Source organism: Strongylocentrotus purpuratus, unplaced genomic scaffold, assembly GCF_000002235.5.
Source record: "Strongylocentrotus purpuratus isolate Spur 01 unplaced genomic scaffold, Spur_5.0 spur5_scaffold_8, whole genome shotgun sequence".
Classification (NCBI taxonomy): domain Eukaryota; kingdom Metazoa; phylum Echinodermata; class Echinoidea; order Camarodonta; family Strongylocentrotidae; genus Strongylocentrotus; species Strongylocentrotus purpuratus.
Genome location: NW_022145614.1, coordinates 27,303,947 through 27,329,422, shown reverse-complemented (window position 1 = coordinate 27,329,422; position 25,476 = coordinate 27,303,947). Strand labels below are relative to the sequence as shown.

Below are 25,476 nucleotides of genomic sequence, written 5' to 3'. Positions count from 1 at the left end.
AAGAAAACGAGGAAAGGGAGGGGAAGAAGAAGACGGAGAAGAAGGAGAAGTAAAAGAGGAAGAAGAAGAAAAAGAAGAAGACGAAGAAGACGATGAAGGGAGAGGGGAAGACGAAGAAGAAGAAGAAGAAGAAGAAGAATAAGAAGAAGAAAAAGAAGAAGAACTGTAATCGTTTCTAGTAAGTATTTAATTCACTTTTGGTAAGCCTATCCAGAGGAGTCGGCATCCCGAGGCAACCCAAAAATTGTAATGAATCATGGAATCGAGGATACTCTCTTGGTTTTGAACCCGTGACCTCCCGTTCCACGACCAATGAGTCATCGCACCTTCTCATGACTGGGGCTATGCCTAACACTCTAACATAACATAACATTTTTATGTCGTTTTTTCTTTTCGCGCACCACGGGGGAGGGCTCATGCATTGTCTCGTGAGACGAAAGAAGAGCAAATAATATCACCAAAAATATAATAAAAATGGAGGGATTGAGATACATAATGAGGCTTCTGGGTTTCCCCGGAGTCCATAGTGCACCAGGGAGGGCAAACATTCAATTTCGGAAATCGAAAATCGAGTTATCGAGGCCTCACACCCCGCGGGGTAATATGATCATTTATAACATCATTTAGGATAAGATAAGTGCGCACACAAACTGGGTTCATGGGTATTGCTAGAACATTTCGAATGGGGGAGGGGCTGTCGGACCATGTCTGATGACAAAACAGCTAAAGGAGATCACACGAAGACAAGGGCTTCACACCGGGGCGGATCAAGGGCCCAATAAAAGGGAGGGGGTGCGAATTTGTCCAAAAAATACGGGTTCGGTTTACTAGACGGAGGACAAACCTGAGAAAGGCTCTGACTAGCAAAGAAATAAAACCCGGATTTCCCAGGTCCCTTTCTACCCCTAAAAGTTTTAGACAGCCCTTCCGAGAATCCGACAGGGGTCGCCCTCCCCCTCTTCCACTCCCGCCCGCCCTCTGGGGGTCATGGTCCAACACTCTTGTGAGAAACATCTCGCACATTCGTCATCTATTCGAACACGAAGTGTAATTTGATTTACTTAGCTGTTAAGAAGAAGACAGCACTTAACTTCGGCCGTGAAGAAAATCTGACTGCATTGTCGCAATTGTTTACTTTCGATTTTGGATTTGAGGGGAAACGAAACTTTGCCCTTTGATGTACAGGGTTCCAACATAGACGTAATGGTACCAAGCACGTCCATGCACCCTTACAATCTTTCATTGCATATAAACTCTACTCTATTTTCGCCCGTTGTGGAAAAACGACCTGAATTGTTAATCTCCACCCGCCTTAAATCCCAGGAGAAGATTTGTATTCACGATATTTCTCGATCGCTCCCCTTCCCTCTTCACAATTCAACAATTTTTCTCTTTTGTTAGTGTGAATCGCATATTGAGAATTGTTTTGGAGGATCATTTTACACTTGAATGTATGGACATAAAGGAGGACTCAGCGAAGCGCGCTGGAAGTTCTCTTTTATTAGAGACCTGTATGTGCTACGCAGACGGCACGGGCGCGAAATTGTTGGAAGGGTGTAATTTCTGCTCTCTGCGCGTTTGTGAGCGCTCACACTTATCCAGACAGTGCGAAGGTACGTCGCACGCTTTGGCAGAAACGCACCGTCGTATGTGACCGTGCATGTGCAAATTGGGCAGACGACAAATCTTTTAATTAACACGCAGTTGCGGATCTGCACGGACTACCACGTACATGTGAGCTGCTACCGATTTTTGGATTTACTCTCCAGACAACTCATTTACATTGGATAATTTCATAATCGCCCTTAATCCGCTGAGGGATTGATTGTTGGTGGATAATTACTGCTTGTTTGTACACACTGTCATCACGCCATGCAACGACAGGTAAAGTTAAGCCTCGAATATTATCGATTTCATATTTTGATATCAATTTATGTGCACCGGTTACCTTTTTCTTTTCATCGGCCCCTCGCTGTTTTACGTACAGCAGGAAGTTTTAATTTGCGATTTCAGGTGTCTGATCTGCATCTAATGACGTCATCCCTAAGTGTTCTATTAAAAAGGGGTCTTGTGGACTCTAGCTCTATCCCCCTTCCTCAACTGTTAAATACCTGAACAGAGTTTTCACCTCCGGTTGAAAAGTAAGCCAATTAGCTATTTATAGCTCGCTATACATGTGTTCTATAGGCTTATCCGTCTTGTTCTCATGATAATGTGTCATGTTTTTATCGGTGCAATCAGGTAATAGGTTAACGTGGATTTTGTATCAATAAAGAATGCAATGAAACATTTTTAAGCCTACACAATTGAAAAGTAATAGAAGATTTGTGTATTTTTTCTTCTCTTTGAAGGGCAGTTTCACGGTAATTCTATAGTGAGGCCCATGGCCCGTAGTCCTTGCCGATCGCAGAACAAGCAAATAGCTTGGCCCTAAGCTGTCAATTTCTTTTGTAGTGTAAGGATGGTTTTGTGTTAATGCTGACACGAATGTGCTGGCTGTTGCATCCAACACACCCCAAGTATTTGACTACCTCTCGGGATTCATCGCTTTTAACACTTATAGATATAAACACGTTTGTTTTACCTCAGACTTACATGTTTGCTTAAAAGAACGGACAAATCACTTTAACTGTATATAAACTAAACATTCAGGAACTAGAATAATTAAAACTATCAAACTTTGGTTAAGAGCTTAGATACTCTCAATCTCTAAATTCTTTAATCAAAAGTAAAAGAAAATGGCGTTTATGCAATTTTACCTTGAAGTAGTAAAAACAAATAATCTAGCAATCATTCAGGCAAATCAATTAATTGTACAGTCGTAGATCTATTGTTTATGGATATAGAACAGATCCATTTATTCAATGTATGTACTATGTAGGGGGCACATTAAAGGGATCGTTTAACAATGTTAATCTGAGATGCACGGCCCTGCGTGTTATCAGTGTCTGTGGTATGGTGTTATATTGAAGCCCTACAATAGAAATGCGCTTCAAAATGATCAAGAAGTGCCTTAGAAAAGTAAAAACCTTTGAGTGACCGGTTTTACCATACTCGTTTTCCCCGGTAGACTGTAGTGATATGAAAACCGTTTGGCAAACGCAAAATTTGATTTCAATTTTCAATCATAAATATCTTGATAATCAGACAGGCAATCGGCTTGTAAAAGTCATGGGGTTCCTGACTGACCTAAAGGTTTATAATTATCATTGCAGCATGAGCTAAATCAAGGATTTTTTTAAAGTTACCGGATCCCTTTAACGACGTTCGACTTGTTTATTTTACAACTACCCATGTGAAGTTTTAGTCGAGTTTTCTCCTCGGGAAGGGGTAGGAGGGGGGGGGGGGCTTGCATGCAAAAGAGATTGCATCGTCTTCCCTAAAGAGGGGCTAGCCTATATCTGGATATCATGACTGTGAAACAAGGGTAAGGAAAATAATTTTTGAAGGGTGGTTCTTTTATTGCGAGTAAAGTTTTCTGTTTAATATCCAGATCATGTGCCCCGTTCCCCCTTCATATATATCAACCTTTCTTATGACAGTCTCTTATTCTATTTTAGGTTCCCATTTCTCTTCTACAGATGACCTTATCCATCAGTCAACAGGGCTCTAACAGCTTTTAGAAAATAGCATTTCTTTCATTCCCTCGTTTCACCTATATTGTATCGTCACCAAAGGCCCCCTTTTTTGTCCATCTTCGAGGAAAACTTCTATGATCAGCCATTATGCCATTATCGTTGACCTAACCACGCCACTAGCTAGTCGACTGACCGCATGAACCTCTATTAAAAATGCATTATTCCACAATAATGTGGCCATGAAAAGGGGAGCATTTCAATAACGCCACTCCATATTTATAGAGAGAATGTAATGAAGCGTTTTTAAGGAAGCTTGGGAATAGATGTACGTGTGACTGAATTCGTAATTAGACGTTAGTACATGTTCGATGTTCGAGATTGGCACTCGTAGAATCAGAATCATCAATAGAAATAGTTTAAAGGTAATACAAAGTTTTGGGAAATTTTGAAAATTGGGTGGATAGTGATTCTTTAAAATTTTGATATATTTGGATGCCCCTGTGGATGTATTATAAGCACTAGAAAATTTAGCCCCTAAAACACTTCAGCTTTCGAGAAAAATATAATATACAAATTTACCGGTGCTCCCGGTAAATTTTGATAAATTTCAAATAGCGCCTTAGGCTGTACAATGGTAGCTGCGACCACGAAAATCTCAGAATATGTGGTTGTGATATATAATTTCCAAACGGGAATAGCTAATCAGTCGATTTTAGTCAAGAAACATTGTTTTATAGCTTAATTAATATCTTGACCTTGAGAGGGAGCTATACAACATAAAGAGCTTATTATTAACAACTTCATAACTTTAGACTCGATTTCAGCCGCGACAACGATCACTGAATATTGTAGGATCACATATGCTTCCACTATGTTCATTTGAACCAAATTCATGACCCCATACCAAAACTTTGCATTACCTTTAAGACAGCGCATGAGTCAGAAATCGTATATTATTTAAAGAAAAACATTACAAAATTTTCAACAGAGATGTCGATGGAAGATGTAATGCAATGCGTCTTGAACGTCGTTTGTGTATTGTTTTCATTTTTATTTTGCTTTTTAGTCATAAAAATGAAAAATTTCTTGACCTTGCCATAAAATAGGTTTGGTTATCACTACCATGAAGCATCAGTGAACGGTATGAAGGGGATTTTGTCATTTTGTGTGTGTGAAATTGTTGCAGTTCATTTGTCGTACGGGACATATTGATTGGATAGTATAGCCTGAGTAATATGTGTCTACATTTAGGTATATATGAATTTAAAAAAAAGGTTACACTGTGTAATGTTAGTTATGAGAAGGGAAATACATGTATGTTCTCAGGACAGGTGTTCGTTGTTGCACACACAATTTGTTAACTGTCTCGAATTTCCACCGATGTGCCAACGATCATTTTCAAATCAATAAATCTACATTTCGCCTTGATTGAACCTCACGGTCGCAATTATGACACCGATGTCCAGGTAATGAAAGATATCCCCAACAAAATAATGACTCGTTAGGATTACCCAAATGTTCATGGTTGTAGTCATTTGGAAAAGGGTTGTTCCGATATTTTGTAGGTTACTAAATTTCACGAAGTTTTGTTTTGTGAAACAAAACATCAAACAAAATGCTGCCTTGACCATATGCATTTCAAATTGTATTCCGTGAGTTTTAGGAAACGACAGTTCTTGATTTAGGAACCCTACTGTCACATGTTTAGGGATACTGATGAGTGATGACTAATAACAAACAATGAAATAGCCACTGTCATTACCGTTATGGAATGCAAATATTTGTTGTACACTGTTTTCATTCACTGAGCGGTTATTGTATCAAATGACTATTACACTGTCGAACATAAGGATCAATTGAAAACCATCCAGCGCAACAAGGGGGCTGGCAAATTATTAAAAATGAATGCAATGTTTGTTTACATTCGCTTGCAAAATAAAAAACCGTTGAATTCATAAATAGATTAATAGAGTAATTTGACAAATATTCAGATAAAAAGGTTTTTGTCCTATGAGCTGTTCACGTTAATCCATGTGGCTTGGCTATACATTTCTGGAGTGAGAACCTAAATTTAGATACATATCCAATATAAAAAAACTCCCCCTTCGTATAGCTCATGATCATTTCGTAATATTAGTATATTATCTATATTTATATCCACCCCAAATAGAGCACTTAGAATAATATTAAGGCTGGTGTAGGCCTACTTCATGACGTGTGTTTACAATTCTTTATAAGAATATTCTACTGCTATAGGTGCATGTGGGTTTCTTTGCTATTACAACTGGAGGCGGATGTATTAACATTATCGACGCATATTGACTCGCGGTTTCCAATTTCAACAACTTACTTGGGAAAATGGTTTGAGGTTGAAACTGCTCTGCCACTCGGTGATCTGCAATGCATTTCATTTCAGGGGAAGTTTCTTTTTCTTTGATCATCTTTCTTTAGATTGCTGGCTCAAACAACGAACATACTGTGTGAAAAACAGTACATAAATTAAAATTTCAAATAATTTCTTCAATTTGTATTACAAGAGCTCTGTTCTTGTTTTGAAAGAAGAAAGGATCATTTCTTGGTTCATACCGAATTATAATAACACAGAATAAATTTGACAGTTTTGCTGAGAATGTATTTTCATTACTAAAGCCCAAATTTATGAACGAAAAACTTAAAGGTATGATGTTTTTTCTTCTTTCTGTTTTGGTTTTTTGTTGTTGCTATATACTGGTTAAAACAGCCCAGTACTGTATGCTGAACAATACAGCATGAATTTGTACAGGTTATTTAAAATATTTTTTAAATATTCATTTTCATCACTATGCCCTTATTTTACCTTTAAATAAGGAAATGATAATGATGCTGTCTTCTCATTATGCTCTTTCCACAAGACTCACTCTTCTGATCATGCAATACGTCAGAATGACATCATCCTAAACCTTATAGGATAAATATAGCTTTGAGGTATCATTTTTATCTTATTACTACAGATATGACAACGGGATTACTTTTCACCCATTTGCTAATGACTTCACTCAGTAACATGGTCTGAATTTATAATGAGTTTCGTGTTGCTGGAAAGTTGCAATTGCACTTTACTTGACTACTACTGAATTATAGAGGGAGACGCCATACGTCGGCAACCATGGCAACACATTCCACGCTCGAGTAGTCGCATTATACTATTACAATGATTAATAGTCGTAATGATAGAAGTGCTAAGTATGACAAGGACGTGTAATGATCATACTGACTTGCAATACGGCCTTGATAATGGCTGCGAGGTAGATGATGATTATGAGCGAGATCGTTATTTATAGGAGACGCGATGGCTCAGTGGTAGAGCAACGGTCTCATCACCAGAAGGTCCTGGGTTCGTAACCAAGTCGACGCGCTAGTGCCCCTTGGTAAGGCATTGATCCGGGCATGGTGGCTCAGTGGTTAGAGCGCCCGCCTCATGAACGGGAGGTCGTGGGTTCGAATCCCGGTCGAGTCATACCAAAGATATATAACAATTGGACCTTCTGCCTTCTAGCTAGGCGCTCAGCATATTAGATTGTAACATATTATGTTATGCAGGGCCCGCTGGAAGAGCAGTTTCGTGTGATGAAGTGGCTACCCTGGTTAAATAAAACGTTATTATTAACTAGTCCCTCGGAGCAGACCTTAAAACGTCGGTCCCCGGGTTGCTTACTTACAGGCACATGCTTTCTTAGCAGTCACGTAAAAGAAATCATCAACTTTCTAACCGCCAACCTATAGAAAACCAAATGGTAATACCAATGACGTTGTAGGGAAAAGATGCAAGTGGAATCTCGCCAAGAGACAAGCCAACATTTGGAGACTAGACGACCCCACGACTATCCCCCCCCCCCCCATCACATAACGCAATGAATAGGGCAAACAGATATGAATTCGTGAGAGAGGACCGTTCCCCTTATGACCCCCCCCCCCCCCCGATGAAAACCTGTAAGGATTTGTAGGCGTTGTTTGAGACTTTATTAAGATCTCATTCATTTTTTGTTACATTAATTCTATATCTAAAATTACCTTACATGATTGTATATATCACTGAACATTAATTGTTTTCTTCGTACAATACCATATGACCTCATATCAAAATAAACCTGCATTTAAATTGCATTTGGGCTACCTATTTTATTGAACAATAATCCTTATTTTACGACATATCGTAACCAAACCTGTGTTTTACTTTGCAATTACTTGTAATATTCATAAATAATGGTAATAATAGTGGGTTCTCGTGTATCGCTCATGTCTGTCATACTTGGCACTCCTGGGTTGTTATTGTTAATTCCTTATTTGACTTATTTGAATTATTTGAAACACTATAGGCCATACAAATTGGCTCCCGATATTGCCCTTTCAGAGGCATGCATGCACGGAAGCATAATTAAGGATTTCCTCCCAACTTCCTAGCTAAAAAACCTTTTTGACAAAAAATTAGCCACACTGATATTTTAAGTCCGCAAATGTCATCTTTTTTGTCAGGAATGCATGAGCTCTTAGGTCTATAATCGCCGGGAAAATGGTTATTCGTACACCTCACCCTTTCTTTCCCTCTTCCCTCTATTCTCACCCTCCCCCTCGCTGACTATTTCAACCCTCCCTCTTTCTCTCTCTCTCTCTCTATATACATCTGTACATATCACTCTCTCTCTCTCTCTTTTCTCTCTCTCTCTCTCTCTCTCTCTCTCTCTCTCTTTCTCTCTCTCTCTCCACACCCCCTCACATTCCAACTAGCTAATGCTAATAGAATCAATGAAATAAAATCTGGTGTAGACACGCGCAAAACAAAAATGCATGCAAATTACATTGCCTTGTTTGTGTTGTATTAATCTAAATTTCATGTTGCTCTTCACATTCTGTTATTTTATAAAGCTTTTGTACTTATAGTCTTTAGCGCTCATAAGTGATCGGTATTCTTCTTATTATCATCATTATTATGAATATTGTATTATCATTATAATGAGTAGTAGTAGTAGTAGTAGTAGTAGTAGTAGTTGTTGTTGTAGTAGAAGTAGTAGTAGTTGTAGTAGAATTAGTAGTAGTGGTCGAAGTAGTAGTGGTAGTAGTAGTAGTAGTAGTAGTAATAATATAGTAGCAATAGTAATAGTAGTAGTGTGATAAACACACACAAGTTTATAATTATATGAATTATTGTATGGTATTTTTTATTAAAATGAGCATTTCCATTTAGGATCGATGGTATTTCTAACGATGCCCAATGTATATAGTTGCCAAGCAGGTATTGAGCATGCCTGGAAACGCTATTAAATATCGGCATTCGGCCATGAATGAATAATTTCCGATTTTCCTTTATCCCATGCAAATACGGAAAGAAAGGCTGGAATTTACATCAAAGAGACAATAGATAGATATATATAAATAAAGGATGAATTGCAAATTGTGCTGTAGTTTCTACACTGTGTTCCGATTTGTATGTCTCACATGGCGGATTCACGCACAGAACGTGTGAAGGTGCGGATCACTATTGGAATCAAAAGATGGAACAAAACAGTAATGATTTGGGGATTAAAAAACTCCGGCAATTCGCCAACGACAGTAATACCAGCAAGTCTGCGGATTTATTTGAACAAGTCTGATATTTTACAGAATTGTAATTACCTATTGTCGTGTTGTGACGTACGGGAATGACATCTGATTAAATTGACGAGTCTAGAATACTGATAAATATAGACAGGGTTTGTAAACCAGCAACATTTATTTATTTATTTATTTATTCTCCACTCATGGAATGGATTGCCCTTGTCACCTATAAGCTGTTTTTCAAAGGGGTCCAGGCCAAGATAAAAACATACAATCAGAATAATCAATACATGTATGTAGGCTACTCATAAGAATAAAGATATGATTTATGATAAAGACGAAGTTGATGTAAAAAAGAAGGAGTGATTTTTGTCTAGCTCATTGCTATTTCATGTTTAAGGTATAACCATAGGCAAGGTACGGTATATTGTCGATTTTAGATATCAAATCCCGTATTATACGGTCAGATTTTAAACAAATGTTGAGAGGAGAATAAATATGTATGTTTTTAGTAGGAGAGAGAACTGCTTTACAAAGCACTTTTTACACTAATTAAAGGAACTTTTAGCTAGAGATTTTGAACTTCGGTTTTTCCCGATGATTGTTAAAGGAATATCCCTTTAGATAATGTGCAACACGCTGTTCACAACCGGCGTACAAGAGTTCTTTTCTTTTCTTTTCACAAACCAAATGAATCTGACAATTTGTACATGAAGAATAATCCTCACTCATAGTGCTCATTGGTAATTTAGAATTATACCAGCTTCTTACTCTTTCATCTGTTGTGCCCCTTGACAAATTGTTATGTACTTTTACTTTTTGAACTTACAGCTTTTTTCGTCGTTTTTTTTAAATAGCCATACGATTTAAAATATGTAATATCATATCCGGGAGATATATTAAAGCAATAACGAAAATAAGTTTTAGAACAATAATAGTTTCATTTTATTTCCTTGAGTGACGTGTTTATATTTCCTAATTTGGGTATTTATTTGTTTTTTCTTTCCCCCACATCATTTTAATTTGGATATTGGAACATCATGATGTCGAATAAAACAGAGTTAGGTGAAGGGCATATATGTCAATATTTCTTTTAAAAAACTGTTATTATTTTTAGAATCAACGTAATGAAAACGGTGAACCCCTTTTGAGAATCATTCATGTCGAACGAGGAATTCACAATTTGGAATGAAATGAAAACATATAAATACATGAGTGTTATTGTAAACGCAATTTATAGCAATGTGTAGGCCCCGTATTTGATAACACCACTGTGAAAACTGCAGAAGTATAGGGTAAGTGTTACATGATATTATTTTAAAGTTTCGACGCTTACAGTCATGCTCTCAAAGAGAAGGCTAGGTAGGCCTACTGGGAAAGGTGAAAAAGTGTGTTTTATGTATGTGTGTTTTGTGTGTGTTATCGGCGTTTCATTCTTTTTGAGAATATTTACGCATTTCACTTTTTTTTTTCGTTTACTATTTGTAAATTCGTACTCTTCATAAATCTTTAGTTTTTGATAATATTTTTTCTTTTTCTTCTTCTTCTTTCCCTTCTTCCTTTTCCTTTTTTAATAGCTTAATCTCAGATCCACTGGTCCACAAAATATGAAATGAGTCGAAATGAGAGGACGAGTTCATAGAATAAATTCTCCCCTAAAAAAGGATGGTTCTTCAAATACCCTCAAACAGTATTCGAAAAATGACAAGTAACAGCTAAGGGTTTCGGACCACAAATTTCATACCACATATTTGAGAAGTCCCATACTCACATACCTGTGTTCAGTGCATGTAACTTTTAGCAAGACTTAGTAAATTTTCTTATCATTTTGGTGATTTCAAAACCTTACTGTAAATACTTATGTGCTACTTGGTCAAAATTTTCCAATTACTCGCACAGTTTCTTTCACAATGCAATAGCATGATCAGAACTCAACTTTATCTTTGAGCAATACATTGTGTGATGAGAAGACTTGTCGAGAGTTATGCGTTGTATAGGGTACATTCTCCTATTAAAGACAATTGTTCCGCGGTAATTTCATACAATAACCAAGTTCCTAGCTTCAACCGTGGATCTAACACTATACATCACCTTTAACCCTAAACCGAACTTAGAACCCAGTATCAACACCTACCCTAGTCCTATAGTTTTTTACGTAATAAAGTGGTGAGCAATTGTTGCCGGAGCAAATGTCGGATCACTGTTATAATTATCGCCGTTTAAACCTCTCTCTTTCTCTCCTTCTCCTCTTCTCTCCTCTCCCATCATTAATTTTCTGTAAATGCGAGCCTTATTCATTTTGTAATTAACAGGAAATAGATTAATACTCTAATGATGTGACAAACGCATTGATTTTAAGGAGACCACACAGTACGTTTTACCAGGTTTGAGTCACTCTTGACCTTTCCTTTTTCCTGGAACACCCTATACTTTCCCATTGCTGTCTTGTATATTTATAAGGGTGACCTGTTTTTGAAAGGAGGTTCCCAAATTCAAAACGGAAGACTGGCAACATAGAAGTATGTCCCTGAATCCGCTGAATCATGAATTCAAATAAATCTATCTTCTGCTGCAGTATTATTTTTACCGCAGACAAACTGGACTCAATCCAGAATTATAACTCATATGCTGCTTAAAGATAAAGTTGAGTTCTGGTCATGCGATTGCATTGTTAAAGAAACGATGTGGTATCGATCAGAAAAGGTTGATCATCTAGCATAGTATAGGCGTGTACTGCAAGGTTCTGCAATCATCAAAATGATAAGAAATTTGGCCCAGTATTGGTAAAGTTACAAGCGCTGTACACAGACAGATGGATATGGGACTACACGAACATGTGGCATAAAAATTCGTCCCGATTTTTACAATGTTATACATGCCATATTTAGAATATTAAGGCATTTGAAGAGCCATGCTTTTCACGGAACATTTTTTATATGATGTTCTTCCACGATTGCAGTATGCAATGATAACGCTCACAAATTATTTTCACCTCTTTCCAGAACTCAACCTTCTCTTATAAAGAGCCGGTTGAGTTCTGGCTGTTTGTGAGTTTCTCATTATTTCTATTCCGACATGGAAGAGTAACAAATATCGCTTTTGCTTTGCCCTCATTGTCATATTCAAAACACGACGAAAAGTAGTTTACAAACCAAGGACGGAAAATTGCCACACGCTGACGTATACTCCCATAATTATTATTAGGGACTTTAACATTTGCACGTCGACATAGTGGACTGCTACGTGTGACGGCCAGTGCCTTAAAAGGACGTGACACGTAGCTGTCCATTATGTCGACATGCACATCTAAAAGTCCATATTATATCCACATCTGGGCCCTGTCTTACAAAGAGTTAATATCAATCGCAAGTTATCTGTGATTGATATCAATCGCAACTATGTACATAAGAGAAAGGAAACTGCAAACTTGCGATTGATTGGAGGACTTGCGATTGATTTGGATCAATCGCAACTCTGGGGCCCTGAACACAATGCTATTTTTTTAAAGCAAAAATAATATGTCAAATTAATTTGTATAATTTATTATGCTACCAAAGTCTCAACAAAAACAGTTATTTGTAGTCAATTAGCCTTTAAAAGTTATGGTTAATCTTCTTCAAATTGACATTTTCTTTCACAATGTACTGTACTTAACATCGTGTATAGCGTGCCGCGTGCAGTGACAGATGAGGAAATGGATCTTTAATAAGGGCTTCCCCTCCCTGCCTGGCAGGGCACTTTAGTGGCGTTGCCAGGTCTGGTTTTAGGGGCACTTAACTGACATTATCTATTCATAGTAGGATGGAATAGAGATTGACAGAAACCAGGATCTCCTTCCGATCCCCCTCCAAGTCAGTTAATGACGCCATGCTGTTTTATAACAGAAGGGGCGGGCAGAAGGGACAGGAGGTCATGTCGAAAAAATATTCAAATCTTAGACGTAGGCCAAATTTTGGAAAACAAATTATTAATAAAATATACTCACTTAGAAGTAGGCCGACAGTGTAAAGCGAGTATAGTTATTAGAGACTCCTAATTGAGCATTTTGTTAAATGACAAACTTAGTAGTATCTTTCTAAGTAGCCGTTGGGGGTAATGAATATCGAATAGGTCACCTTTTGCCAAGTGCTTTTAAAAGTGTAAATTTTCTGAGGAACTTTGATCGGTTGCAGGCGAAGATGGGTTTTTTTTGTTTGTCTTTTTCTTCTCCTCCTTCTTCTATTCATTCCTCTTCTTCTTCTTCCTTTCCTTCTTTTTCTTCTTCCTCTCTTTTGAAAACGACTTGCGAAATGGCACGTTTATAGTCCTTCATGATACACAGCAGCACAAACTATGGAAGCTGCACCCGCATTTTAAACGGACCCCTAGATCAAACTGCCCACGGGCCCAGCTCATGATCAAGAAAATTAGCGGAAGCCTTCAGTTTGATTAGCACTTGATGGATATGTGGTTGAGGGCAAAGTGTAGCACCCAATAAAAGCTTGATAATCAGCATACCCTAGAACCTAATTGCGAATTAATTGTTAAAAGAGGAGGAACTGTCTCGGGCCTGCTTCTGATTGACGGATTGATTGACTGGTTCTTTAACTCATTTCCTCTTCAAGGCTACCATTAGATCATACAAAAGACATTAGATGTACAATTTGCATCACTTGTACTAATGAAACACAGTATGGTTTTGTAACAATGAATTACCATTAGAGATGGGGAAAGTACAATAAGAATGAAAATATTACACTGATTGACTGAATTTCTGTAGTTCTTACAAAATAAAAGAGCATTCAAAGAAACAGTGTCTGTAGATTGCCTGCAGCTTACACCTAGCACGTATATTAAGATACATACATTTTTTTTAATACGAAGAGCAAACAATAATGGAGTTAGATACATCACCAAAGTCCAATTTATACATGTTTAAAGATTTATTTTTGAAGATTTTGTATTTACTGATCAAAGTTTGCATTAATTTTATTGATCAAAGATAAGATGTATTTTCATAATGATACATGTCTACATTAGTATACATTTCCCGAGACGATAACCGTGAACAAATTACGTTGAACTCAAAGTCTAATGTCTTGTTTGTTTAATCAAAACTTATATTACAAAGAAAACTGGTTTCTTGGTATAAAACTGCAGGTCCAAGTCCAGACGGTTTGGTCACGGCCATGGTGTCCCATACGTTACCATGACTCATCGTGAAATTATGACCTTAAAATGACATCAAACGCATGATTTAGCTTGATAATGTTTTAATGTGATCCATGCTCTAGAACTGATTTCAAGTTGGTGGTTGTTGATGGTGGTTGTTGATGGTGGTTATTTTACCTGACTGCTAAGAAAGCATCAATGCTTGTAAGTAAGCAACCAGACGGCCGACGGCTTTAGGTCCTCTTCGAGGGACCTGATAATGGGGATTAATGCCTTACCAAAGGGCACTGGCGAATCGACTTGGTTTCGAACCCGGGTCACCGGATTACGAGATCATTGCTCTACCGACTGAGCTATCATCAGTTTACAGTTATACTAAAATCTCCTCACCCGATCAACCCGACACCAAACTGACTGATTCTCGGCCGAGCATAGTAATGTAATTCTTTTGGTCGGTCTGTTGTCGGCCTGGTGTCGGTCTCGGTGGTGTGTCTAGGTTATTAAGGCCGCCGTAAACATGAAGCCGTGTCTATTTTAAAGATCAGTGGGCTCAGTGGGCTCAGAACAGCAAAGTATTGGGGCAAAAGATCAAAGGGGTTTCCCGACATCTTTTCGGTCTAGCTGGGCGAATGATCAAATTAATATTGTGAAGGAAGTGAGATGTTTTCATGTTTAACTTTACCTGGGAGTGAGGTACTTTTAGAAGCACTTCAAGTGAATCCCCGGAACATAAGCACTAAGCAAACATTACCATACAATGATGACAATGAACATAACTGGCATTATTATGAATGATTTTCAGTGTTATTGTTAAAGTCAACTTCTTTTGTGGGGAGAAAACTCAACATTAATAAACAGTTGACTATCAAAGTAATACAGTTTGGGTAAAAAAAAGTATTCATTTGTTGGCACTTGTTGTTACGAGTCATAATGTACAGCGCGAACAATCATCCAACAACTGCAGACGATATCTAACAATTTATTGTGTGTTGGGCTGCTCCCGCGCAAACTATGTATTCAGTTTTCGACATGTGGGAACCGTACATGAATAAACAGTACACTATTTATCCTGGGTAGCATTAGCAAGCAGAAAGTGTGATCTGCACTTCACCTTTGCTGTTTGTATTTCTCATTGCCACCTTTTTACCGATTGTCTGATTGTATTCCACACAAAGAGGGTCCAGGAACTTGTATTGTACTCGCTCTCGTTCATGTGAGTGAGGTGCGGCAGTGGTGTCGTTATTCACACATTTTTGACAATGTATGGGACTGTATAGTTTGTTCATTTGTGTTTGGTGTCAAATAAATGTTATCATACATATTTGATAGGTGCAATACTGTTTGATTGATAAGTTCCCAAATGTATTGAGATCTATGAACTCCTCCCCCCCCCCCTAGTGCCTGGTGACAAAGTGTTGCAGTGCCCTGTCTGAGCTGATCGAGATACTCAGAATACAAAATGCATACACAAGTTGTTGCTATGTCGGAGCAGGGAGGAGACCTCGATCACCTCCCTGGTCGGAGCAAGCTTTTGGGTCGTTACGACTTTCAATGTAGCATTTTATTGGAAATATGCAGATAATCTAAATATGTTAATGAATAAGTGCATCTGCTCCTCACATTTTCTGTTTGTATTTCTCGTTGCCACCTTTATACCTGATGTCTGATCGTATGATACACAAAGAGGGTCCCGGAACTTGCAGTGTGCTCGTTCTCGTTCATGACTTTGTGCTTGAGGTGCGGCAGAGGTGTCGCTCAACACACATTTTGGACAAAGAATAGGACTGTACTATGTCTATAGTATGTTCATTTGTGCTCGGTGTCAAATAAATGTTATCATACATATTTGATAGGTGCAATACTGTTTGATTGATAACTTCACAAATGTATTGAAATCTATGGACTCATTTTCCCCCAAATGCCTGGTGAAAAACTCGGCTTGCATTGCCTTGTGCGTCTGAGCTGATAGAGATAAATCAAAATTTACACAAGTTGTTGCTATGTTGTTGCTATGTCGGAACAAGCTTCGGAGTCGTCACGACCTATAATGAGCCATTTTATTGGAAATACGCAGAGAATATGAATATATTAATGAATTAGTACATTACTGTTTTAACTGCTTCTAATATGCAAAAATATAGGCCTATTGATAGTAACATTGTCTATTATAATATGTGATGTTGATTTGCACCCGCTTCCAATAAAATATGTTTTTATCATCTGCAATCACATCTTTGTATCTTTATACTTTCAAGCTCTTTCTTGTCATATTTTGAAAAATAGGGCGATGTGGACCCTTTATCCCACGATGTCCTCCAAATTATCGTACAGAGAATTTGAAATCTCACAAAGCATTTTTCACTCTTACCAAAAATCAACCTTCTTTTTCGGATGACAAGCTTAGAAAAGTTCTTAGCTTGCCGAAACAAAAAAGTGTGCCATGAAATTCGATGCCATCTTCAGTGGTTAGTTAAATGACCTATTTGCGACTCGAATTTACCCATCACTGGTTCAATATTGGTGGAAAACGATCTAATCTGACTCTAAGCTTAATCCCAAATCCGATGGTGCTAAACCCTTTTTTAAATCCTGTCTGATAGCATTAATGAAAGGTCATGTATCCGATTGATGTTGCGGAGGGAATCCATAGAAAACAGTAATGTTTTTTTGTTCATTGTATTTCGAGAGGTCACCCTGCACCCTTTTATAGAAACTCATGCGTTTGAATAAAATGAAAGAATGGACAATTTTAAAGACACATTTATGTGTTGGAAGTGTTGATATACTTCCGAATACCAAATGAAATCTTTCTAGGTATTGCGCAATAAATAACATGAAATAAGATTTTATTCATGGTTTATTAGATATTACAATATGTGAATGGCAACCAATGGCTGAATTGTTCACAATTTCCTAAATGCATATAAAACAAGGATACTTCAATTATAATTACAATTAAAAATATGTGATAATATGAAATATTAAATAAGATCAACATAATAAGGAACAGAGAGATAAAGTGTAAAATTAATAAGAGTAAAGCATATATCATCGCAAAGGCATTTGGAAAAAGGTCACTAGCATTGTCTATTACTAATGTGATATAATTACATAATCCGAATATGATTTCTTTGGACATACGGATATATACTAGAGGATATTAAATTTGCCCTTGAGTTGAAAACCTTGAAAGTTTTTGCGAATGTGCCATAAGCAATTGCATACATGCAGCTCTTTCGTTGAGCATTGTGATAGTAAGCTGCAACAAACTGATAACTCATAGTGTTTTTCTATTCTTCATCCAAAGTAGTCTTTTTATTCACCTTCGCTAGAAGGAAGAGTGTTCAGATTTAGGATTAACACATCTTCAACAATCTAAAGATGTATTAGTCGAAGGTCTCTTTCCTATTTGTAAAAGCCGTTTGCTGTTTTGTAACTTCATTTTCTGACTGTTAACAATGTATTCATACATCAAATAAAGAACAAATCTTTTATCTTGAATATTGACGAATTTGTATACCTCTTTGCAAACTCATTACAATATTTTGACCTACAACGGGAATTGAATCGAATCGATGTGAGGGTTATGTATTACACTTTAATGTCATCATGTCTGGTACCTGATTGTTATTTTAGCTCTAATCCTGATAAATTGATCATCTTAATTCTTTTTCCAAGATTCCTCTATTTGAATGCTTCATTCTTTCTCCCTTTTTTTGAAGTACACATACTTTTTGTTACCCGAGTCCAACATTAGGATTAAGGTCATTTTAACATTTTATTGTTGGGGGTGTGAGCTAACTCTGTACTCTCATAAATCAAATGTTTAACTAGAACGTATGCCGTTGTTACAGGGAATGGGGGAATTATTCCATATAATTTGCTAAATCCCCCCCCCCCAAAAAAAGAAGAAGTTTTTAGACACTGTTCAAGAAGAAAAAAATGAGAATCGTTTTTTTGCTAATCTGTTGGGCCAGTGCCAGGGATTTTAATAGACCAATGCCCCCCCCCCCCTTGACAAAAAAGAAAGAAACAAACATATACTCTGGCATCGCCCCATATAGTTGATCTCTCAATTCAGCAGACATCAAGGTTCGATGATTACCATAATGGTCACAATAATTGTCTCATTTAGAAAAAAAGATATTCTATGGTATTTTTCTTCTCCCTTTTTTTCAATTTAACACAAGTAGAAATCATGCCCCAAGGTCCCAATCACATTAGATTTAAGAATGTGGTAATACATGTGACAAGGAATAGGGCCTGGAATTTCAAGTAGATGAATGACATCAAATAGGGCAAGCTTGGCTGAGCTTTGTAAAAATGTACCTAATTCTTCTTATGTCAGAAGGTTATTGAGTTTGTGAAAAAAATACGATTAGCTAGTCACATGCATTTGTTTGTCATTAGTTATTATATATTTTGTAAAATGAAAAAACAAATTATTTCACAATTTCCTGGCTTAAAGGTAAAGACCAGTTATGGTCATGCGATTGCATTGTGAAAGAAACGTTGTGGAATCGATCAGAAAAGGTTGATCATCTAGCATCTAGCATCTGCAAGGTTCTGGAATCATCAAAATGATAAGAAATTTGGCCCATTCTTCGTAAAGTTACAAGCCCTATACACAGAAAGATGTATATGGGACTACCCTATATCTCTCACAGACCATGAGAGAAACAAATTTACCAAACATATGAATTAGTAGGCGGTTTCCCGGCAAATTTTTTATCATCATGTATTAGTCAAAATATATTCTTACATGATTGGTAATGAGAGCTTCCATTTCATTTTTTGAAATTGGGGCGTTTCCAATACTGGTCTTTACCTTTAAGTTCTTTTGTTGCTGTTATTTTTGTATTACCATTATTATTGGGAATTATTTTTGTGGATTACTTTTACATTTCCTCTTCAATTTTTTCACGAGATAATGAATACAAATTCTTTGCAATCACTTTTCCACAAAGTTTCCGCAGATAATTCACTTGAATACATCTGCTGACTGTATTTCATATTGTCTCTGTATGATAACAATTCTGTGCTGCTTCTGAAATGTCAGATTGGGGATTTCAAATGCTTTTATGATATCCGTATGCGTTTGACATTTTAAGGCAAGCGGAAATGCGATTCGGTAGAAATATGAGACATACTCTATCTTTCTTTCAGCGAATTTTTTTCATACTTCTACTGATCTTCAAAGCAATTGCTAATCACCACTTCCTTTTCAAAAGAATAGGTATTCGTGGTTTTATTTGGTAATTGCTAGCTGTAAAATATAATGACTAGCAACGGCACTCTATATATTTGTCTGGGCATACATCCTAATGTATTGTAAATACTCAGACTTTCTTGTTCTTTTCTTTTTCTTCTTCTTCTTCTTCTCTTCTTCTTCTTCTTCTTCTTCTTCTTCTTCTTCTTCTTCCTCTTCTTCTTTTTCTTTTTCTTCTTTTCTTTTTCTCTTCATTCGTCTTTTCCCGTACTACTTTGACACTTGTTCTTTTCCTTCCCTTTTTTTTGCGGGGGGGGGGAGGGTTGGGGGCGTAGCTACTGGCATTCGATGAGAGGCACTGTTCGTCCGTCTCTACGCCCATGCCGCCCCTATGCTTCATACACGCTATATCTCCAGCCACTCTCCTTTGAGTTTCATTATGGTGTCGACAAGAAATTAATTACTTTAGATGGGGATAAAAGAGAATAACAGGAAAGTTGTGGGTACAAGATAAGATCATTTCATATCGTCCACGCATGTCTGGGAGGAAACGACTTACGACCGACATTAATTATAGTAATTGTATCAACAAGATCGATTTGAAGAATGAATATGGGCCATCAGGCACAATTTTGCCGGGGGAGGGGAGGGGCTGCCATGTCTTGTCGAATATCAACTTTTCCATCTTTTTAAATGTAGCGAGCTACCGAAGCGAGCCAGCACAAATATTTACGAATTTGTGTTGATGAGCCATTTATGATGCATTATGCGTCAATCCATAATTTTTGTATGGAATCCCCCCCCCCCCCATATCTTGCCTCTACCCCTTTCCCGTTCGCCTATAACATGAACATAAACTGTGTCATCATAATTTGGGCATAGCTTATTAAAGACTTCTGGTCTTGCCATAATATTATTCTTTCAGAACTTCGTATTTCCTTCAAAATCATATGTGTAGGTTAAGAGGGGGTGGTAGACAGTATTATCTCATTAACATAATTTTCATAAAGGTTTGCAAGTGTTTGTGCAAAAGCTTGGATGAATAGAACCGATGTGCAATGTTTCTCGATTTCCAAATGTGTGTTTTGTGTTGAGTGGGGCTTGAAGTAGACTGTACTTTACCCTTTCTTTGTACTTGCTTCTTCTCGACTGAATGTTGGGTTAAAGGTCTTAACGGCTTTCAATGAAGGTGAGACCGTGTTTCCATTCTAGTTTAATAATTTAATTGTGGTTATAATAGTAGTCTTTAACAAAATGTCAATGAAATGGGTATGAATCAGATCCTTGAAATGGCTCAGACTCTCCTTTCAATTATGTTATTTTCTTTTTCTGCTCCACCCCTCCCCCTCCCCCACTCTCCCTCTCTATCTCTCTCTCTCTCTCTCTCTCTCTCCTTCTCTCACTTTCTCGATTAAATTAACGTTACATTATGATTTTACTTTTCAAAAGATTGTAAAATATATGAGATTGTGCAATGTAATGTACATAAACATCATAAATTTCTTTTAAAAGTGTATTTATATATGCAATACTGTATTTGCTGTGGTGTATCATGCTTGCAAGAGATGAGTTGATCAAATTGTGCTGTCCATATCAGATGTGATTCTCTTCAACATTAATATTTATTGTTTTTTGCTTTTTTGAAATCATCAACTTTAGACTGCTAACAAACATTAATTGGTGTCTGTATGGTTGAAGACTATGCCCACGTGTGTCTCAGACAATTTTTTGGAAAGGATGTATTAATTGTCCACAAGGTGACCGAGGTTAAGCTTAGTGTCCCGATCGGATTAAAAAAGGGGGAATTTTGTAGCAAATGTACATGTATAATCCTAGTTGGATACAGATCACATGACAAAAACACGTGACTGCTGCCAACTCGTACGTAATTCGAACACCTGGACCCATGATTCATTTCAAATCATATTTTGAATATACACACCTTTATAGCTATAACTAGTTGAGAACTTGAAGTAACATCATAAATAAATTAGGAAGTCCATGACTCAAGTAAACTTCTGTTCAATATATCTTTATTGAGGTTGTAAGCATCGAATAGATTGGAAAGGGGTTTTATGTTAATTCTGAATATAGATTTACTACAATATTATTACATGTACTTTGAATATAAGTGTATGAAATTGTATTTTCTAAATTGTTTGACATACACTTTATTATCTGTGAGTAAACGGTTCTTTAATTTTGACTAAAATTGATCATGACGGTTGATTTCCCTTAATGACAGAGGATAAGGAAATCCCTTCGTTCCGCCCGCCGTGCATGCTTATAACCAAGGGACATCGCTGGGCCAACTTCTGAAGGGGATTTTTACCGAGATTAGCCGAAAGTATTGCTATTTTCACACTTTTCCTGTTCTCCCAATTTCCCTTCCCTTGATGATACTGAATGTCTCTTATTCTGTCCTCCCGTTTGCTCCTCTCTTATTTATCTACGTTTTCACTCTCTCTTTGTAGACCCATTTTTAACGCCTTTTATTTGGCGGACAACGATACAGATATATGGACATAATGTGCCGATATGGGTTGTATCAACATCATCGCCCGTCTAAAAGGGTTTGAGTATATAGAAGGCATATCTCTGATTCATTTGCATTCTAGAATATCATATTGTAGGCAGTTCAATTGTGGTTTCCGTTGTTTAAACGTATGGCAACAGATAAAAGGAAATGTTACGCAATGAAATTAATGCGACTTTACAGAATAGGTCATGATCGTTTTGGGCATCGCGACGCCATTTCAAACGAGTATGTCACGAGTCCACCCCATCCCCTCTAGTGACACCCCCACCCTCATACACACACACACATACAAACAGCCGTTTGAAATAATGTCCTTTGGTACGATATATGTGTGCGGGCAAGCACTGAATCCAATGACCGGGGTAATAGTATATTTGTAAAGCGCTTAGAGACATTTGTATTAAGCGCTATATAAAAATTAAATATTATTATTATTATTATTATTAATCTACATTCGCCGCTCTCCATCCGGGGGTAGTAAATAGGTGCCCGGTAAGAAGCAATTTCTTGAAAACTTGAGTGTCTTATTTTGAGTATTATTGTATGCTGCTTTCTAATGGAGGTTTGAAACACCTACCTTCAATCAACACTTACAATGATCAACACCAGGGGTCCGTTTCACAAAGCCTTTTTCAATGACAAATGACAAAAATCAGTGACAAATCTGCTGATAACCAATCAGAAACAAGGATTTCTGTAGCTTATAACAAAGAATGTCATTTGTCGCTGATGACAAGTTTTGTGAAACGCTACCCAGCTCACCAATTTGACATCTTTAACACCGAATCGTTACAATCTGAGCTTCGGACATCACAATGCTTTATTTAAAATATTTAAAACTTTTTTTCTTCTTTATGAGTTATTGTCTGTCTTTTCGTTTAATGTGAAGGTTAAACTTGTAAAGAACAAAGCAGAAATACAACTCTTGCCGCGAATGTTTCTCGTTAAAGAACATGGTTCGGACGTATCACTCATGGATATGTTCCTGGCCTCGTTTGTGGTATCAGTATGACGTCATCGGATGTATTCATGACTCTCGATAAAGACAATGGTTTTAGAGATGCCAAAATTTCCACATCAATCAGCAAGCAGGAGGATGACATTGTCATAAAGATGGAAACATGAGATGGTCATGACTTATGTTTATTTTTAGTGCAGTAAATACTTAACATTATACTTCACTAAATTTAAATGATGTGGTTATTTAATAATATAAGACATTTTTGCCCATTTTAAATGAACCGATTACGAAATATACATGATAGATATCTGACATAGCATGTGGTTTCACGAAGCTTATTTCTAAATTCTTATTCTAAATTTCTTATTCTTAAATTTTTGTTATTCCATTACGTCTTAACTTCGAAACGACTGCATTTGTCAGTCACTTTACATTACATTCTTCGGTATTGTCGGACAGGGGGATACAGAGTTGCACAATATAATATTGCTTCTTTATTCATATTATTTGTCCAAAGAACACAAATATTATAAAGTCTTTCAAACGAAATGAACCAATGGTTTTATAATGTCAAACCGGTAAAATAAGATTTATTTGCTTGCTCCACAATCGAGCATCAGACATGGAAACATTCAGACAAATTAAAAACCCTATTCTAATTCAGAGAAATGTCATGGCTCATTTCATGCCAAATAGAGCGAAGTTCCATTCGAAAAGAAACAAGAGACACATTAATCTCCGCTCTCACCATCAGACTGAATATCAGGTTTGTCATGTCGAATCAATTACCCCTAGCAAAACTTCTAATTGAAGACGGAAGTCTCCTTTGAATTGACAGACGTGTAGATGTGTGCCTTTCGGGTGTCTTAGAAAGATATCCCCCAGAGGTCCTTCGCCGTTGATTACGCAAATCGCGCATTAACGCAAGACGTGTATCTCTCTTCGGTTGTACACGCAGCGGAACCGGTACCGATCAGGGGTCCTCTCGGATAAGGAAACTGTTGACGTTGATCGGTTGGGTCGAGCGGCATTTTTCTAAAGATAGATACAAGGTTTTTGGAGGCAGTCTAGTTGATTCAAAGCTAAGAATTACCTTTTTTTTTTGGTTCCTTGTCCTTTTTGGTACCTCTTTTGACACGAAACCACGTTTGTAAACTATATCACGATATCGCGAACAGAATCTGCAGGGATTAGGTTCTGTGACGTTCGTGTACTCGCAACCTGGACAACTTGCGTCACTATCCAAAAATACAAGGTATTGGGCAAACTAACTTAATCAAAATCAGCATTTAATCTAAATACATATCTAGTAGGATCCCTGAAATCAAGGTATTCACCTCTGTATAATTCACTTATTGTGTTTTACTTAATACCCCGCATTCACCTTCCGGAATTTGGCTCAATTGCATGGAAAAGTAGGCTACCAAGTCGGTATTCTAAAAGGAGAAAATTAGAACCTGTTCGGCACCCTCTAACAGATGATATTTCTAGGTCAATCCATGTTCTTATATTCACTTCTTCGGAAGTCAGCTGTAGATAACACATTGGGAAGCCATAGCGCCGCGGTCAAGTCGAGTTAAAGGCGATAAAGCAGGAAATTTAAGCTGAAAACACGATCGCCATCTGTGTAATCTACGTCACCCATCTACAATTAAATGCTTACAATATGATTATGATTTCGGTATAGTTATAATAATGGCTTACTGCTGGGATATCGTCCCGACATGCTTGCAGGCTATCTAGCCCTTCTTCCTCTCTCTTGTATTCAACGCGCTCACCGTCAAAATCGGATTATACCAGCCTGAATGGCAGGCAAAATATGACTGTTTATAGTAGCTATTATTGGCGGATGTTAATCTGTTTAGGCTAGCTGAGAAGGGCATTTGGATATGGTCGCCACAAAAGTACACCGTCCCGAAAAGGAACCTTCCCCGGAAGCTGTTTATACGTATTATAGGCCTTTTTAGAAGAAGTTTATTAAGGTATACAGCCATCTTAAGTGCTATGCTGAAGGTTAGCGGGTTTGCTTTGAAAATTGAAAATGTGAATAACGAAGGCATCCGTATCTCATATAGATATCTTACATAAATATTAACTAGCATTCATTGCAGGGCTCACTTTTAAAGCATGCCCTCCGCGGCTCTGAATTGGACTACCCTGCCTTTTAAAGAAAACACGAACAAATAAATAAATGATTACTTTCTTTCGTTAGATGCTTGTAAGTATCGGCTTGCATGGTGATGTAGATATACAGTAGGCTTGCGGATGCACCATGTGAGAGAGAGGGAGGAAGTTTTCAATTCTTCATCGTGACTTGCCCAGTTTGTATAACGAATCGACTATTTAGGACACGATCGTAACTACTTTCGAAAAATCAACTCACTAGCATTTTCAATACCCGATTGTATGTCCCATAGATATCATGTTCAGATTACGTAATACCTCATTGTAATGCTTGCATATTTCA

At 37.3% G+C, this 25,476-nt stretch overlaps 1 protein-coding gene across 1 annotated transcript in view; it reads left to right on the top strand.

The window, feature by feature from the left end:
- Positions 1 to 1,269: 1,269 nt before the first annotated feature.
- Positions 1,270 to 25,476, top strand: part of LOC100891646 — a 49,232-nt gene continuing 25,025 nt past the window's right edge. Inside the window, exon 1 of the mRNA XM_003728043.3 lies at positions 1,270 to 1,884. The gene's annotated coding sequence lies outside the window, so the exon portion shown is untranslated. The remainder of the gene's footprint in view (positions 1,885 to 25,476) is intronic.